Genomic DNA, 18,435 nt, shown 5'->3' on the forward strand with positions numbered 1-18,435 from the left:
TAATGTTATGCTTTTAAACCTTTTAATTCCCTTTTAGTAATCAGTATTTCTGGCCTTGGGTATCTTTATCTTAGGATATTGTCTTTTATAGTTCTTATTTAGGAAGTATAAAACAAGTCTGAACTACAAAAAAATTTCCTGTAAGATATAACATGAGAAGCCAGTAAGGAGCCCTGTGATTGGATAAAAGCAGGACAGCCTGTGATATTTTGTTTTACAGGTTACATGGTTGCAAGGTGACATACCATATATATATATATATATATATATATATATATATATATATATATACATATATATATATATATATAGTAATGTGCAGTAGGGGAAATATGACTGCTCACAAAATGCACCTAAGTTAAACCTTCCTGTCAAATACTGACAAAATACCAAAAAGCACTATCTTTGCTTTCGAAACAAGATTCTGCAATAGCTCCCCCTGTGCATTACTAACACCATACTTATCAACAACACCACATCCCTATTTTTAATGACACCATGAACACTTGTTGGTGTTAGGTAAAAAAAAAATCCTGTACTGTACATAAATATATATTTCCAAATCGCCCTGAGACAGTCCCACAACAGCACTAACTACATATGTACAAATTCTGACCAATCACTGTTAAGGAGTCTTGCCCTATGGCTATATTGGAAGTGGGAGCAGTGCCAAAGCCTAGGAGAGGTGAGCAACATTGTATTTGATCACCTCCCTGGGGCCTCCGCTTATTATAATCTGGAGTATGAAGAAACCCTAGGGTATAATTGTAGTTGTTCATGGGTGACAAACCACACATGTAGCCCTGGGGATAATTGGACGTACAACCAGTAGTACGCATACAGCACCTTGAGAATTTCTCTGTTTGCTAGTTCCTTGTGGCGCCATGTAAATACTGATATTCAGTGGCTATTAGTGCAAAGTACGGTCCGCCACAGTATATGTTCTACAAACCCATGTGTTTTTGTCTTTCATTAATGGACTAACCTGAGATCTGCAAATTTTTATAGTAGAAAACTAGTATAGGAGATAAATCTCCCCCAATAGATTATGTATCCTATTCATTGACTATATGCACCTTATATATACTGTATCTTTTTACAACACAATGTCACTGAGAATTGAAACATTGCTACTTATGGGTAAATAAGGCACCCACTTTATACACGATATCCTTTGGAAGTACTACCTTTTTTCTATCTATCTATCTATCTATCTATCTATCTATCTATCTATCTGTCTGTCTGTCTGTCTGTCTGTCTGTCTGACTGTCTATCTATCTACTATCTATCTATCTATCTATCTATCTATCTATCTGTCTGTCTGTCTGTCTGACTGTCTATCTACTATCTATCTATCTATCTATCTATCTATCTATCTATCTATCTGTCTGACTGACTATCTATCTACTATCTATCTATCTATCTATCTATCTATCTATCTATCTATCTATCTATCCTCTCTTTGTCTGTGTCTGTCTGTCTAGCTATGACTCTATTATTGTCAGCAGCATGTAAAGATGATTCTGGATCATGGATCATGGACATTTTCACAATGAATATCATTATCCGCACCACTAAATACAGTACTGCTGTGTTTGCTGGTTTTCAAAGCACAGAAACTACTAATACTAATAAAGTATTATTGGCTCACTTGTTATCCCCAGGTCAGGCACTAGGGGTCCAAATATGTCTATATACTGCCATCTATCTATTCTTAGCATCTTTATTGTCTGACTCATATCACTCATTCCCTGTCCATGGTGCTGACAGAAATAATTACCCACGAATAACTCATAAATCCCTCTGTAACTATAATGCAGATCAGCATGTTTGATCTTACAACCTTGCAATCTTATCGCTTTGTCCCTTTCAACATCTATATACAATTTTTCTTTATATATTTAGTTTATACTGTCATTATTATGCTACTGGATATATTTAATATTTACTCATAAAGACCATCTAAACATTAGTAATATTCCAACACAACTACTAGAAGCTTCTGACAATCCTGTAATAAGAATACAGTAACTCCCGGCCAGTTACTTCAGGACTCACATCCCACACCAGCCACATTAGCAGATCTTATGAATGTCCGATGAAAACAAATGTGGCTAATTACTATATTTCGCAACATAAAAGACTATATTGTGCGGTGCGTCATACTGGTAAAACACTGAGCTTCTTGTTCATAGGTATATATTACTTCAAAGGAGCAGCCAGATCTGAGCCTTAGCCGTTCCCACATGTACAGTACAAAGAAGTGAATGTCGATTCACAGAAATAAACTTGTTATATGGATACAGGTCACGAGATATAGGGTATCTGATTTGTGGGGAAACTGGATAGTTTTACCATTTTTTCCAGACATAATTTGGAATATTGCTACAATCATATTCAGATGATGCATATTAGCCATACTTTACACTGTAGCTGCTGACTAGACAACCCGTTCTCTGAAAAATCCACCATGGAGATCAGTTGATCGCTGCTGTCATTCTAGTTCCTGTAAGGCTTCGTTCACATCTGCGCTTGGAAGTCCATTCGGGGAGTCCACATGGGAATCCGCTGAATGGACTACCGAACGCATTGGCAAACGGTGTGCAGTGAAAGCACACGGACACCATAGACTATAATGGGGTCCGTGTGTTCTCCGTGTGGTGTTCGTACGGAATATGCAGACATAAAAGTAGATCCTTATCTACTTTCATGTCCGCATGATTCATGCGGGCAACTCGTGGAAAGCATACGGAAACCCATTATAGTCTATGGAGTCCGTGTGCTTTCACTGCACACCCCTTGCCAGTGCGTTTGGTACTCCGTTCAGGGGGTCTCCATGTGTACTCCCCGAACGGATTACCAAATGCAGATGTGAACTAAGGGTAACCAGTCATTCAGCTGATTTTCATGATTATTTCACATAGCGCCAATAATTCCATGACGCTGAACATTTGTGAGAGGGTTTACATACATAGTACAAGTACAATAAACACTAGATGACTAACCTGATACAGGCTGGGGCCCGTGTGTCGTAAACCCCGCTCAAAAAAGAAAACACTGCATTTTACAGCCCCTGCAATGTAGATAGGATTTTAACGAATCTCATCCACACATTGCAGAAAAATAAATGCAGTAAACATGCAGCGATATCCAAAACCATTGCGGTTTTGGAAATTACCGCATGTCAACTATACTTACAGAAATGACAGCAGTTTCCCTATAGGTATAATGGAAGCAGAAAGTTTCCTCTTGCGGACTTTCTGTCTACGACAGTCTCCAGGTCCATCTTCTTTATGGAAATATGGATTAAACACATGTATAAAAAAAACATTCATTTGTTGATGCAACTTGTACAATTTTCCATAAAATACATCCATGTGAATGTGGCCTGATTCAGATGATTCCATGTTTAAAGAACCTTTGGCCACCCCTAAAGAGCTCCATTTGGCTCCTTGACCAACTCTAAATTCTATTTACACTTGTTTCTTCACAGATATAAATTTTGGTTAAGATGGTTTGTTTTGGACATTTACCACTTTGTATGCCACTACTTTACATATACCACAAAAGTCTACTCCAACAGAGAGGCACATCTATTCCTAAATCCTAGCTCATCTTCTCTTTTCTATGCCAAACATGAGTTGTCTGGTCGAGTGCCAGGAAGGAAACTAACCAGCCGCTCCGCCTGAGACAGGGTATTTAGGTACAGGAATAGGGCAGCAAACTGCAGCCTTGCCCAAGTCTAGCAATGACTCTGATGTCATTCTGTACATCCCTATTAGATTGTAAGCTGTTATGGGCAGGCTCCTTATTCTTTTGTACCATTGCTGGTAGATGGTTACATTGTATGCAGTATAGTCACAACTTTCACTCATTACAAAGTGCCTTGAACTATTAATATTAATATTATTTGATATGATTTATGATTAGCCAGTGGTTAGCACTGATGTTTTACAGTGCTTGAGTCCTGGGTGCAGATCCAACCAAGGACAACATCTGCATTGGGTCTGTATGTTCTCCAAATGTTTGTGCGGGTTTCTTCCCACACTCCAAACACAGGCTGATAGGGAATTTAGATTGCAAGCCTTACGTAAGACAGGGAGTGGTGACAATATCTGTAAAGCACTGGACAATATGTTGGCTCTATATAAGTAATAGTCATTCATTCTATCTTGTGTAGTGTCTCATTACAATTTCCTTTACCTGTGCATCATTATACTCTCATACTGTATACAGCAGGCTTTGAGTGACATCATGCTTCAACATAGAATATCTCTGCAATTTACCATAGAAACTAATTCAATGTATATATGTTCTTAAAGCTGTATACTGTACAATGACTGTGTAGAAACTATATAGCAACAGACCGAACTGCCCATATAATAATATAACCAAATATTATCACTCTTAAAGGGATGTTTTTGGAAATGAAGTTGAGAAATGTATGGACGATCTGCTTATAACCCTACTATATAAACCCCCTTAAAGGGCCACTAACCATTAAGTACAAAACCCATAAAAAATGTTACTAATATTATTTACAGATATTGTGAACTTGTTCTGATGCAGACATACAAGAGATAAAGTAGTTATCACAAGAAATACTACAGTCAGTCTTTACCTATCCTGAAATGGCTGATAACAGGGAAAATAGACTGCATCCTACAGTAAATGGAAAGAGATAAAACTTCAATTCAAAAAATATATCAAAGCGATCATTCAGAATCCAAAGCTAACTATAGGAGTACTGAGTGTATCAAGCACGTCGTGCTGGGACTTGTAGTACAATGTGTAGATTACTTCAAATCTAATAAGTCTATAGTAGGAAGAATTTGATTACATAGATGTAGCAGAGTTGAGTTTGTCAGATGTACCAGAGCTAAGTTTGTGACTTGTATTGTATTTGCATACAACTGAAGGTAAATGTAATGTATTAACTTAGCGACCGAGTAACGTCCTTGGCTCATTGAACAAATTCATCTTTGCTACATTTTCTGCATAAGAAGTACATGATTTCTTGAGCATCCTCAAGTCTAGTGCAAGTTGTGTGGACTTTTATATAGATAACCTTCCCAAAGATGGGACACCCCAAGGGGCAGGAGCTTGTCCAGCAGGTCTAAAACACTCCTACTTCTTTCTGACACCCCCTGCCTCCAGTCTGCTACCCCTGGACTTATGCCTACCTTTGCAGGAGGGTCCAGCAGGCTTAGTAACCAGCAGGCATTTCCAGGAGTTATCTTGGGGAGAAAAAAAAGTTGACAGGAGGAGTCTGGAAGTCAGTGCCTGCTAAACTTGGTCTGATTGTGAAAAAAAATTCTTTCCTTCACACTCACTTACAATACACTACAGCCCTGCTGCTTCTCCTGCTGCTGCCTCAACTGCCTGCAAAGGACCTGACATATACCATAAAGGGGGATTTCGCATTGGAAAGGTGGAAGGCTGGCAAACATCTGGAGGCTGCTGAAGAAAATATCCTAAGAAGACAACTATTCTCCTCAAAGAAAAAGACTCCAAGAAGAAACCCAACAAAACTAAGTTTTCTGCCAGGTGTATGGGACATAGATATTCAAGTACTGCACTGAACTTTTAAAGGTAACCCCATCTTTTATACATTCAGCTCCATGGGATGTCATTTATGTGTAAGTCATACTTATGTGGATGTATATTTATATATGTAGTTAGTGCTAGAAATGGTGACGGCAGGAAAGTGAATAAATGAATGAATGAAATGAAAAGGCGGAATAGAAGGTTAGGGTTTTTTTGGCGATACCAAGTATTGGGCAAGGACTACATGGTGAAACAAGCTTACCCACTAGTCACAAGTATAATTTGGTGTAATTCATCTATCTATCTATCTATCTATCTATCTATCTATCTATCTATCTTCTTTCTATCGATCTATCATCTATCTATCTATCTATCTATCTATCTATCTATCTATTATCTATCTATCTATCTCCTATCTATCTCCTATCTATCTATCTATCTATCTATCTATCTATCTATCTATCTATCTATCTCCTATCTATCTATCTATCTATCTAATATCTATCTATCTATCTATCTATCTATCTATCTATCTATCTAAATGAATGAAATTACAGGCGTACTATGGGTTTAGACTATTAGTTGGCACAATTTGGATACCAGGTGTTAGGGAAGGGCGGCATGGCATTGCAGGGCTACACACAAGTCACTAAAAACTGCATTATGTCAGTGACTTCAACATCTCTCCAAATGAAAAAAGTCATAAAGGACCTTGTGACTGACCATCTTTCCAACAGTGTCAGAAAATTTGCAACAATCATCAGGTCAATAGCAAATTTATCTCCCATAAAGAGACACTGAACTTTACCATGACATAAGGTATATGGTTTTACATAGGACTGCAGGTAAACCTAATGCATTGTGTTAACTCAGAATGACCAAAGGATATAGTGGCAATGTATTAAATGACATATTCAGCTCTGCTACATCTATAGATCATACCTGGATTTACTGTCAGACCATTGTATGATATGTACAAGCTCTAGGCTGTCACTTCACTTACTGTATAGTAAGATGTGCTGAGTGTACTCTCACCCAAAATCCACAAGTGGAGTTCTTGGACCATATCCCTCTGCTGGCTCTTTCATAAATGACAGCCTTTCATGGTTCGCTAGTACTATTTAACTTCTTAAATCCATTATACCCACATGCATTGGGGCTCATTGGAAATGTTGAGGGATCAAAGTAACCAAAAAACTAAGTATTAGTATAAATAAGGTAATTTTAGTATTGATATCTGTAGCCAGTATTATTGATGGATAAAGCAATGGATTTCCAAATGCTGTATGTGATACATCTAGGTACCCCCTAAGTTTTCCAAAACTTTATCTAGAAGAAACAATGAAGCCAGAAATAATAGATGCAGAAGAAGAAGAGCAGATTGAGGCTTCGTCTCTAAAATAAGATTATTCACGGTCCTATGTAAAATGAAAGGTGAAACATTATATATATATATATATATATATATATATATATATATATATGTATGTATACTGTATATATATATATATATATATATATATATATATATGTATATATATATATATATATATATATATTGGATTTGATGACTGTTGTTGTACAAATTTAATACAGACTATGAATATTAGAAAATATTGCTAAAATGGATCCACATATATGAAAGAGAGATAGGGAAAGGAATCCATCAACTCACACAACATCATTCCTAATGACAGAAAATAGGGGTTTATAGCAGAAAGGCAAAGACTTGACTATTGGCCGGCTTGAACATAAATCTCTATTCAAGGTGAAGGGAGGAGAGGGTACGCACAGGAAAGCTGGTAACATACTTATGACTGGTCTGTCTGTCAAACTTTCCACTTCTTCCCTTAAACCGCTATATTAAGGTTTCCTGTATTACCAGCATTCCAGCTGAGGCTGAATAAGTTCAGCACTGACTATTCAAAGTGGGCATTTCATATGGAAAAACAGGGAGTTGGGTTATTTTAGGATGATATGGAAACAGAGGTGGAAAAAAAGAAAATAAATATTGAGAAATTGCAGTTACTGTGTAACTTGTCTGAAGAATAAACATTTGTCATCAGGTTAGTGAAGGAACACAGGTAAGAAGTGTATAAGGAGCATATGGTACTCTGAGCAAGGGAAAAACACTTTCATTGTATATTTATACAGTTCTCATTGCTCCTTTCATGACCATGACGGCTGAAAATAAAAATTAATAGAGTAGAGAGAAAGTGTTTAATATGGAATAGATGGGTAGAGAGAGATACATATGTGTGTCCATATCGAGTTAGACTTTATCTATCACTTCCTTCCAGTTTGACATTGCAGTCCTGTTATGCTTGTGTGCTCATGCACTCCCCCTACAGGTCATTGTAAAGACATGCACTGCAAATCCAGTGAGTCTCCTCAAACTTGCCAGGGATGGTAAATGCTCTTGTTCTGTACTTGGAAATAACACATTCATTTTCGCTAAATCTCCAGTACAATAATGGAAGAAAGCAAATAGAGGCAGCAAGTAAACTCATGTGTCAAATTTATTACAGTGCATTATAAAAACTACAGTGTTTTCTGATCAGGTTTGTTGACAGGTCTTGCGATGTTCAGCATTTGCCACATTTGAGGCATTGGAGTGCCAGATATAGCGATGGATCTGTCATCGGTTATATCCAACTCAGGTGTAAGACAACTGGCCGGACACCAATTATATCTATGTAAGCCAGATTTACACTGTTCCTTCCCCGACAAAAGTTTGTATATGGCTAAGCAGCAACAATATACATATACGGATAATAAATATATATATAAATAATATATATATATATATATATATATATATATATATATACATATATATATATATATATATATATATATATATTTATATACATTAGACCTATCATACAGGTGTTCAACCTAGCTGATTGTATGACAAATGTATAAGAAGCTATATACCGTAGACACAAGGATACAGATGGATGATGATAGGACTGGTTGATAAGAATTAGCTATGACTTTTTTGTGCCTATATAACCATTTTCTACCTGCAGGCATATGTATATGTTCAGCTATTACAGTATATGTATCTCAGTATATGATATCATTGTCTATACCTGACATACCAATCGTAAGCATTATTCATTTCAATGTAGCACTTCCCTCTTTTTCTTTCTATTACGTCTCCCTATGTTACATTTTTTTTTTGTTACCACAAGATGACGCCAGGCCCACTCCCCAGTTCTCCTCCCCCATCCTCCTCCCTACTAAACAAACCAGTCTCTGTGTCTCCAATGTCCAACTTCTCACCAGTAACAAAAGCCGTGTTCATCGAGCCTCTAGGACCACATAGTGTGCCAGCACTCAGCTACTGAGGGCCCATAGAAGCCAAGAAAAGTAAAGCTTGTTTAAATGTGAGAAAGGGCGAGAGAGAGACAAGGACAGAGAAAATCACAGGCAGAAATGTGACCGTTAGAAGGGGGAGGGAATGGGTTCATTGGAGCAACGGAAACCTTACAAGTTTACTTTTGAGTAATCACTGACTGCTTGTGAGAGACAGAACAGCCTGTCTGTGTATGAGTCCAGTGTATGACTCCTTCACAGTTGCCTTCAATGGGCTTACAGTACTAACCCAGGACGTTTTTTTCCATCCTATGAATGCATTTATTTGATGCTGGATCCATGTCACATATGCGTCAACTTAAATGATACAGATTTTTTTGCTGTATGTTTCCTAATAGGAGCTATAGACAGACTTACACATCACTCATCTCCTATTAATGCCTACTAGGACACTAAAACACATTGACTAACTGATCCTAATGTGTAGTTTGGCTCCTGCATCACATTGGATATGCAAAGTCAGTATCTTAAAGGCAAATTGGGCAAAAAGACTTGAATTCCAGATTATCTGTTTATGGAGATTATTTGCATGGTGTTTGATCAGTAAATTGTTCCAATTATTTTTGTAAGTGTCCGTCGGACATATAGTAGGGAGTTTTTCTGGGGTCTACATTGGTATCATTTGATAAAGTTGTTGCATCTATAAGTCTAAGACCATATTCACACATCTACATTTTGTCTGTGATGATCACTTCCCTGCTTATTTATGGGTCGTGTGATGTCCATTGTTGATCTATTTTTCACATCCATGAAAAACAGATCAATTTTTTTAATATCTCATGTACTTTTTAATGTCTATGGACATGTCTATGAAATATGGATGACACACAGAAGCCATTCCCAGGTCCATAGACTTGATATGTCTGTGATAATCAACATGCTTCCTTCTTCTTCTCACGGACCCAAAGAAATGAATGTCTGAAATAATACATTGAAATTAATGGATACGTATACCGGTCATGAAAATTGTTGATAAAATTTGTAAATAAAATGCAGAGGTGTGAATAAGGCCCAACACGTCTGTCCTTCAATGGTACTCGTCTTCCTCCACCACTCCTTACTTGATTTACGATTCTACGGCTAAGGCCCCACATAGCGAAACGCAGTAATTCAACAGCAGTTGTCATCGTGGTTTTTTCCGCATCTTTTTTCATTGTGTTTTCGCTGAGTTTCTCTATGGACTTCCTGCTGCCCTTATTATACACCATGGTTTCCTCTAGTCTAATTGACATGCTACCATTTTTGAAAATGCGGGTGCCTCTGAAAACGCAGCTTTTAGGCTGCTGATTTTTTCTTGAAATTTGTGGATTAGCTTAGCCAGAATCCCGTCCACCTTGAAGGTACTGTAAAACACAGCGTTTTCACAAAGTGGGGCCCCAGCCTTATAGAGAATAAAAAGCGTATAAGGCTGCATTTCCACAAAGTGGGGCTTCAGCCTAACAATTTTTACAACTTTTTAAGTTGTATTTGATAAATATGGTGAGTAGACCTTTAAGATAACCACACCTATTTTCCCACCAATTTTGTCATAACTGAAGTGATTGGGGCAAAAATATTGTCAAACGTTTGTGCAAATAAAAACTAAAAAAGAAACTCTCAAAATTCTACTTTGCAACTTTTATGCCAGAATTCTGGAGTACGGCACTTGTCAAATTTTCACTACTGTCTTCATATGGCATTTTTGGGTGCATTGGACATGGGTTTTTGTGATCACACTCTTATTTTTAGGTGTGTTTAATCATAGCTCCCAACCATCCCACATTTAGCGGGACTTCCCCAATTTTAAGCTCCTGTCCCTCCGTCCCGCACAGCTCACTGTATGTCCCGCTGTGTCCCTGAAGTGTTTTGTTTATTAACAAGTTAGCGGAAAAAATAAGCGAGTGGCTCCCATTGAAGCCAATCGGGAGCCATTTTTTGAGGCGGATTCCGCGTCAAAATCCGCTCCAAAAAACTCTGTGTGAACATACCCATATACCTATATGGAAAACTCCAGTGTTCCCATAGCAAACATAGTAGCAAATATTCAAACAAGTACTTTGAAGGCCGAAGTGGAGAAGGGTTCCATGTGAACAGCAGTTGAACATGGGTCAGTTGGTCCTAAATGCAAACATTTCTAAAATTTCCACTGTAGAGCTTTTTCTTCAATGTGTGGATGGCATTTGCCAAAATCCCATCCACTTTCCAGGTACTGAAAAATGCAATGTTTTTGCAATTTGGAGCCCCGGCCTAAGTCTTAAAGGGGTTTTCCAGGAGTTAGATACTTAACATCTTTAGGATAGGTCACCAATATCTTATCCATCTGGCACCCTTAACAGCACCAAATGCTTGAAGATACTGCAGCATTTGGCTTGAAGACGTTGCAATATTGCGGTCTCTTTACTAAATACTAAGAACATCGCAGCACATTGCCTAGGGGCTGTACTTGGTATTACAGCTCTTTCTCGTTCACTTGAATGGAACTGGGCTACTAATAGGCCATGTGACAAATGAATATGACATTACTGGCCTGTGAAACAGAAGCAATGTTCACACAAGCACAGCTACTGAACATATCATGTATTACTGACCTGTTTTAGGGATTGGTCAAAATTCTTGTTTGACACTCTGTAGGCTCCGAGGACTCTATTTAGCACCTCTCTGGCTATTTACGAAAAATCACAAGTTGAAGTGATTTACAAAAGGTATGACCATGACTAAAACTAAGGCTGATAAATCACTTTTAGCATATCTACCCATGACCAACCACCATTTCTATCTGTACAATGCAACAAACACAGAAATGCTCAGCACTGTCAAACAATGTGAACAAGTAGTGCAGGTGCATGTTGTCATGGCTGCAATAGAGATGTGAATCCAAATAGTTTCAACAGCACTCTGCTAGCACTAAGAGCAATACTTCTAATATCTACAATATATAATACATATGAAAATCAGGTTCTTGGTCTACATTTTGATCAAAATGTATAAGTCAACAAGACGACCTCTTTCAGATGGGACCTAAACTAAAATGACTGACCTCTCTTTGGGTCTTGACCTCCCATGAGTTGATCCTTCTACTGCCAAGGGGAGGAGCTGAATGCAGGATGGGCGTGTTTAGTGATGATGCAGCAGTGCTCAGTAATAGAAGGAAACTCCCCCTGTGCTCCAAGATCCTCAATTGAATAAAGAATAAAAGTGCTTTTTCTCTGCATCCCTGGGGCTCTGAAACATAAGAAAGGTATCATTTTTATTCTGCTAACAGCATCTACAGCACTATGGGGGCAGTTTAAAGGGGCTCTATCAGCAAAATCATGCTGATAGAGCCCCACATATGCGTGCATAGCCTTTAAAAAGGCTATTCAGGCACCGTAAATGTTAAATTAAACTACCCCCCCGTTTTAAAATAATAACTTAAAAAAGAATGTTCTCTACTTACGGAACGTGCACCCTGGGCGGGCATTCAGGGTGTGTCTTCATCTTCTTCCCCGCCTCTTCTTCCTCTGACATCTTCAGGTCCCGTCCTCCTCCGGCGCTTGCTCGCGCACACTGATAAAAAAAAATAGCCCGGGCGCATGCGCAGTAGCTGTAGTAGAAGCCGCGTGCTACTGCGCATGCGCCCGGGCTATTTTTTTTATATCAGTGTCCGCGAGCAAGCGCCGGAGGAGGACGGGACCCCAAGACGTCAGAGGAAGAAGAGGCGGGGAAGAAGAAGACGGCGCACCCTGAATGCCCGCCCAGGGTGCACGTTCCGTAAGTAGAGAACATTCTTATTTAAGTTATTATTTCAAAACGGGGGGGTAGTTTAATTTAACTTTTACAGTGCCTGAATAGCCTTTTTAAAGGCTATGCACGCATATGTGGGGCTCTATCAGCATGATTTTGCTGATAGAGCCCCTTTAAAGTAGCTGGGGCAGTGGTAGACTCCCTTTAAGAACAATTGTATTTCAGCTTTATTATGCTTAACATACACCATACAATCTCTTCTCTCTGGACTCGAGCCAATAAAAGTGTAGTGAAGGTGCAAAGCAGTATTTAGACCAGGCCCATGTTACGAAAACACAATTCTGAAAACTAACCACAGTTGAAATGCTGTGACATCAAAAACCGTTGTGTATTTGCAAATCACATGACAATGCTATCTATGGGAATGCTGACATTTCTGTATAAAAGCGAAATAGGGACAGAAAGTCCACAGAGGAAAACTCTGCAGCCTTTCTATGAAAAGCGCTGAGGGAAAGAAACTGTGATGCGTTTCTGCCATGGTCTTTTCCACCGGGCTTTTTGGCTGTGAATCGCTATGTAGGGTCTTAGCCTTACTCTTCTTTTTCATGATTTTGTGTTGGCCTTTTTCACAATTTATAGTAAGTAAAAACATTGTGGGCAGTTTTCTGGTAGTCAGTATGAAGTTCCCCCCACCATGGCCCCCATGTATCCACTTAAATCTCTGCTCTATATTGTCAAGGAGGCGGTCCTATCAGTAACCCTCCTCTATGACTGTGCAAACAGAGATAGCAGTCAATCCCTGATACGTCTGCTTACTTGACTTCTCCATGTACAAAGATCGAAAATTTCAATGGATAAATGACAGATTATACTAAATCTTTTTCTCATAAAACTATATATAGATACTTCTGCACTATAATACGTTGCCTGGAGTTTGAGTGGCATTTTTCATGATAAATTCCCTTTATGCATTATAAAAAAAAAAGAAGTTGCATTGTATGAATCAACAAACCAAAGGAAAAAAAATGCATGCATGCATTAATTAATTAATTAATTAATTATTTAATTAATTGAATTTAATTATAACAGCCACATATAGGTCATTTTTATTATTTGCGGTTTTTGAGTTTTTGATTACAGTACTTTTTTCTAAAAATGACATGAAAGGGTTTTCTGGACAACTACGGGGACATATTTAGCCGCTTATGACATATTTGGGGCATTTTTTTTAAATATACCAAAAATTGTGTGTAAAGGGATCCAATAAGATTTCTTCTATAACTAGAAGGGGTATTAAAGAATAACTCTTAGATCTGAGCCATCAATATTCAGGTAGATGATGTGTAAGACATGGCCTCCCCGGTAAAGAGAATGGCAACGCCAGAAAGTGAATGGTATAACACACTGTTCTAAGAAAAGATGCTCCGGAAATGTTACTTTATTGTTACAAGAAGTTACTAAAACATAAATGTCAAGAAAGCTGACAGGTCTTTCCTCAGACTTGCACACATAAATACTAGTTGCCTTTATGATATAACAGTAATTTTTTTGCAATTGGGAGTCTTTCAGAAAAAAATGGCAAAAAATTATATGGCATGATTTTTTATTTTTTTTAATGCCGCAGCTGTCAAAAATTCATGTAAAATGCCACAAATCAAAGTTCACTGGGAGACTTAGCATGCAGAATGCTGTGGAATTATGTCGCAAATTGCATCTGGAATAACGGTGCTATTCACATCTTGCTTTTCTGGTGCATGTTGGGAGAATTTGCCAATGCACACGTACAACAAAAGGCACTAATATATGCCACAGAATAAGACTAGGGTTCCACATGTCGACCATTGGCTCACATTTTTAAAACTGTATACCTTGTTGTGTATGTTGTTTACCTTGTCCGTCCGTATTGGGAAGTATAGCAAACTACACCTTCCCATGCAGTAATAAAGGATACCTAACTGGACCAGTTTAATTTACGCTAAAAATATATACTTGTCCGGGATATGACAAAAAGACTCCTTTTTATGGTCAATGTGTGTGCTGAACATCGAGATGTGACCAGAGCATTAGCTGTTATAGATATCTTTATAGAGTGGCTAGAATAAGGACAGCGTCTAAGTCTGGGTTCACATCTGCGTCTGGTGTCCATTTGCTTTCAATCTGTTTTAAGAGGAAAACGGTTTGGTACAAAAAGGATTCCAAACAGTTACACAGCAGACACCCAAATCCATCTTTTAGGCTAAGGCCCCTCGTTGTGGAAACGCAGCTTTTTTAGTTGCAGATTTTGATGCAGTTTCTTGAGCAAAAGTCAGGAGTGAAATAAGCAGAAGGGAGAAGTATGAGAGCTCTCTATGTATTTCCCGTTCCTTTTCTAGACATTATTGGCTTTGGCTCAAAAAAAATGCAACAAAAAAAGCTGCGTTTCCGCAATGTGGGGACTCAGCCTTTAGACTGTTATGCCCCTTTCACACCTGCGCTCATTGTTCAGTTTGTGCAATTCGGCTAATTTCCATTTTCTTCATGCCCGAAACCAAATCAACCGTGCCAGACTTTGTGTCCAGCTTAAAAAAAAACAGGTGGTCGCCTTTGTAAACCCATTCAAGTGAATGGGTTTCTTGCTGCCGTTTCTTGTCCAGTTTTGCACGGCAGAAGATGGAAACTGGACGGATTGCCCAAACTGGACAACAAGCGCAGGTTAGAACCCCCCCCCCCCTTAGTCAATGGGTGTCTGTTCATAAAAAAAACAGACTGTTTGTGTCCGCTTGTGTAATATTTTGACCCATCCATTTTTTTTTCTTTCCCCTGCTTCATTCTGAGCATAGAGGAATAAAACAGATTGCGAAATGAACACAAACTGATCGCTATACCTTTACAATATGCTTTCCATAGATGTTAAAAAAAACGGATTGGTTGCTGTTCATCTGGAATCCTTATTTTTTCAACTGAGAAAAAGTACCGCAACTCCGACTTTTCTCTCCATTCAAAAGAGCGGATACCAGACGGTATACAACCCACTGAAATCAGCTTTTGAGGATTTTGAGACAGTTTCAAAAAACTGATTTTGTGTGGAGAGCCAAACGCAGATGTGAATCTAGCCTAAGATGTAATAAAATGACTTGTAATCAAGCTAATTAAAGATGGCAGAAATTTTCAGGAACACACACACACACATATATATATATATATATATACACACATATATATGCCAACCATGAGGTTACATAAGGAAAAGAACAGTGTCTAAGATGTCTAGTGAGTTGTATCAGTGTTCAATTCATTTCCATCCATCTTTCCTTCTTACTGTATCTTCTCTCTTCTTTCCTCTCTTTGATGTTGTACAGATAATGAATGTCTATTATGTGATAATCTACGATGATATAACTCTAGCTTTTATGTGCCACTCCAATTATGGTAAACCAAGAGGTGTTTTGTACCCCAACTGTCGGCTTGTAGGGGGCAATAAGGTTCACCTTCCCATAGGTATCTATGAACATCAAAGATTAAATGTTACCACTCCATCATTTTTTTTAACTATGAACCATAACTACCTACCATTAATGTAAATACTTAAAAGTGAAATAATATGGTCCCCCACCAAGACTGCAAATAGCCCATTTTTTAATTATATACAGCTTCTTCTTCTAGGTAAGTCACTAGAGATGTATTGTATATGATATAGCATATACAGCATTTCATTAGAATGTACAAAATACAATCCAAGGTAGCCCACAGCAGATGTCTGCTGAGTAAATAAAGGTTCCCACAATAATTTGTCCCCTTTGACCCCTTTAACTATAACCATTCAGCTAGTCATAGATGTTTCAATCATATAGTGAAGTTGGATGACTTGGACTTGCAAAGACTGGAGGATAAGATGTATCCAAAAAAACATTCAGTTTACTATTGTTATTGTTGCACCTACTTTTCTAAAATTATTCATTATTAGTCATTAGCAATATTGAGTACTGGGATGTGTCTGCTGATCATGGACCAGGTTTGAAGGCTTTTGAGATTTACATGACTTATGTCACCCAGCAAAAATTAGCCCGAAAGTTGGATTTTGGTTGCAGGTCACAAATCACATGCACCTTCTTCCAAGACTTCAATGGAGGTCACATACAACTGCAACTCACATATGACATGTTTGCGCCTTGAGTATGTTCTTACAGCAGAATCACAGCTCTAAAAAAGTTGTGTCACAGTACATTGCAAGCAAGTCAAACAGCTATTTTAAGGTGTTTTAAGATTACTCAGTGCATGACTTACTAGTGTGGATTTTAAGACTAGTCTACACCTTCACTGGTTTTATTTTTGCTCTACTACAGTTACACTGTTTATAGTATGTCTGCAGCTTCTATGCAGATCAATGTGTCCCTATGTTTGCTGACAACAAATAATCCTTGTGTAGTCTGATCCTAAAGTCATTTCTCACTTCCTTCGTGATGTCCAAAAGTTAACAAATGATATGGCAAAGGGCAGAGTTGTAACATGAAATTTCTGGGCCCAATGCAAAATCTGTACCAGACACCCCAACTTTTATGTGTCATTTAATGTATTGGTGTCCATATATAGGGAAGAGAACTCTTATGGGCCCCCAAGGTTCCTGGACCCAGGTACAACTGCACCCTCTGTACCCACTCAAGTCATACCCTGGGAAAAAGTACATGACTACAAGATCATAATATACATAGGATGTTATCTCTAGCCATTGAAACACATGTTCAGTATAGGAGCTGCAGACAGAAAACAACATGACCCTTTTAATAAAAAAAAGTTGCTCCTATTCTTATTTGTTAATGCTTTGGAGTGAAGAACAAAGGTTGTGTTGTGTCCTCTTAAAGCTTTCCAATAGGCATTGCATATGAGTATGAACATGGGAACAGTATTAAATTCTCCTATGTGTCTTTCAATTGTAAGTTGACTGAAAGGCAGGAGATGGTTAATCTCATATGCTGTCTGTTGTCACAAAAATAATCAGAAAGGACAGAATTACAGTACTGGCTTCTTAAAGGAAAAACACACTGCTATCAACTTATTTTACCAGTCTCTTGAACCCACCAGTAAGATTCCTTCTGGGGGCCACAGTAGACCAAGTACAACCTCCCCTCCCCTTGTAAACACACAATTTTATAGTATTAGGGGTTAGTTATAAGGGGGTTACCTATTAAGACAGTAATGTCATATCCAGAGTACAGATCATAAATGTCTGATAGATGGGTCCCACCTCTGGGCCCCTCACCGTATTTCCAAATTGAACCCTCCCAGGTTTAGCCCCCCAGCTCTTCCTCACCACGACCTTGCTGACAGTGAAATCCAGACCGTCCTTGATGGTCGGACTTTATCAAAGTAGCCTGGCTCTTGCCTAAGACCAGGACCCTCTTAGTTCTGTGACTCAATGATACATGGTTACACATGGCAGACAAGATCCGGCAAGATGATTGGTTATGGAGTCCCCACAATGACATCAAGAAGATGGGGCTTGGGGAGGGAGGATACTGACTGGCTTTCCTGTGTGCCTAGATGTTATATCAGGCACCCAATGCATCTATGTATCTGTACGTAGTATATTTACTGTGCCAAGTACCACTTGTACAGTAGGTGGGGGACCACTCTGGGGCCTACTAGAGATTCACCTGTTTTCCTATGGGCCAGTCCGAGCCTGCTATTCATTCCTATAAATTGATACTGCTTGATTTTAGATAGCAAGAAATATATGTGCGTAGCCAGGAGGTCAAAGTATCTTTTCTGTATGTCATCTATAAAATAGTAGCACACATTACAACATACTCAAGAATCAGAATGACCATT

At 38.4% G+C, this 18,435-nt stretch overlaps 1 protein-coding gene across 1 annotated transcript in view; it reads left to right on the forward strand.

Moving 5' to 3' along the window:
* The first annotated feature begins 5,307 nt into the window (after positions 1-5,307).
* The window catches only part of ACAN (aggrecan), a 74,966-nt gene continuing 61,838 nt past the window's right edge, over positions 5,308-18,435 (forward strand). The window contains exon 1 of the mRNA XM_075273256.1: positions 5,308-5,592. The gene's annotated coding sequence lies outside the window, so the exon portion shown is untranslated. The remainder of the gene's footprint in view (positions 5,593-18,435) is intronic.

The sequence above is a fragment of the Leptodactylus fuscus genome, chromosome 5, assembly GCF_031893055.1.
Source record: "Leptodactylus fuscus isolate aLepFus1 chromosome 5, aLepFus1.hap2, whole genome shotgun sequence".
NCBI lineage: Eukaryota > Metazoa > Chordata > Amphibia > Anura > Leptodactylidae > Leptodactylus > Leptodactylus fuscus.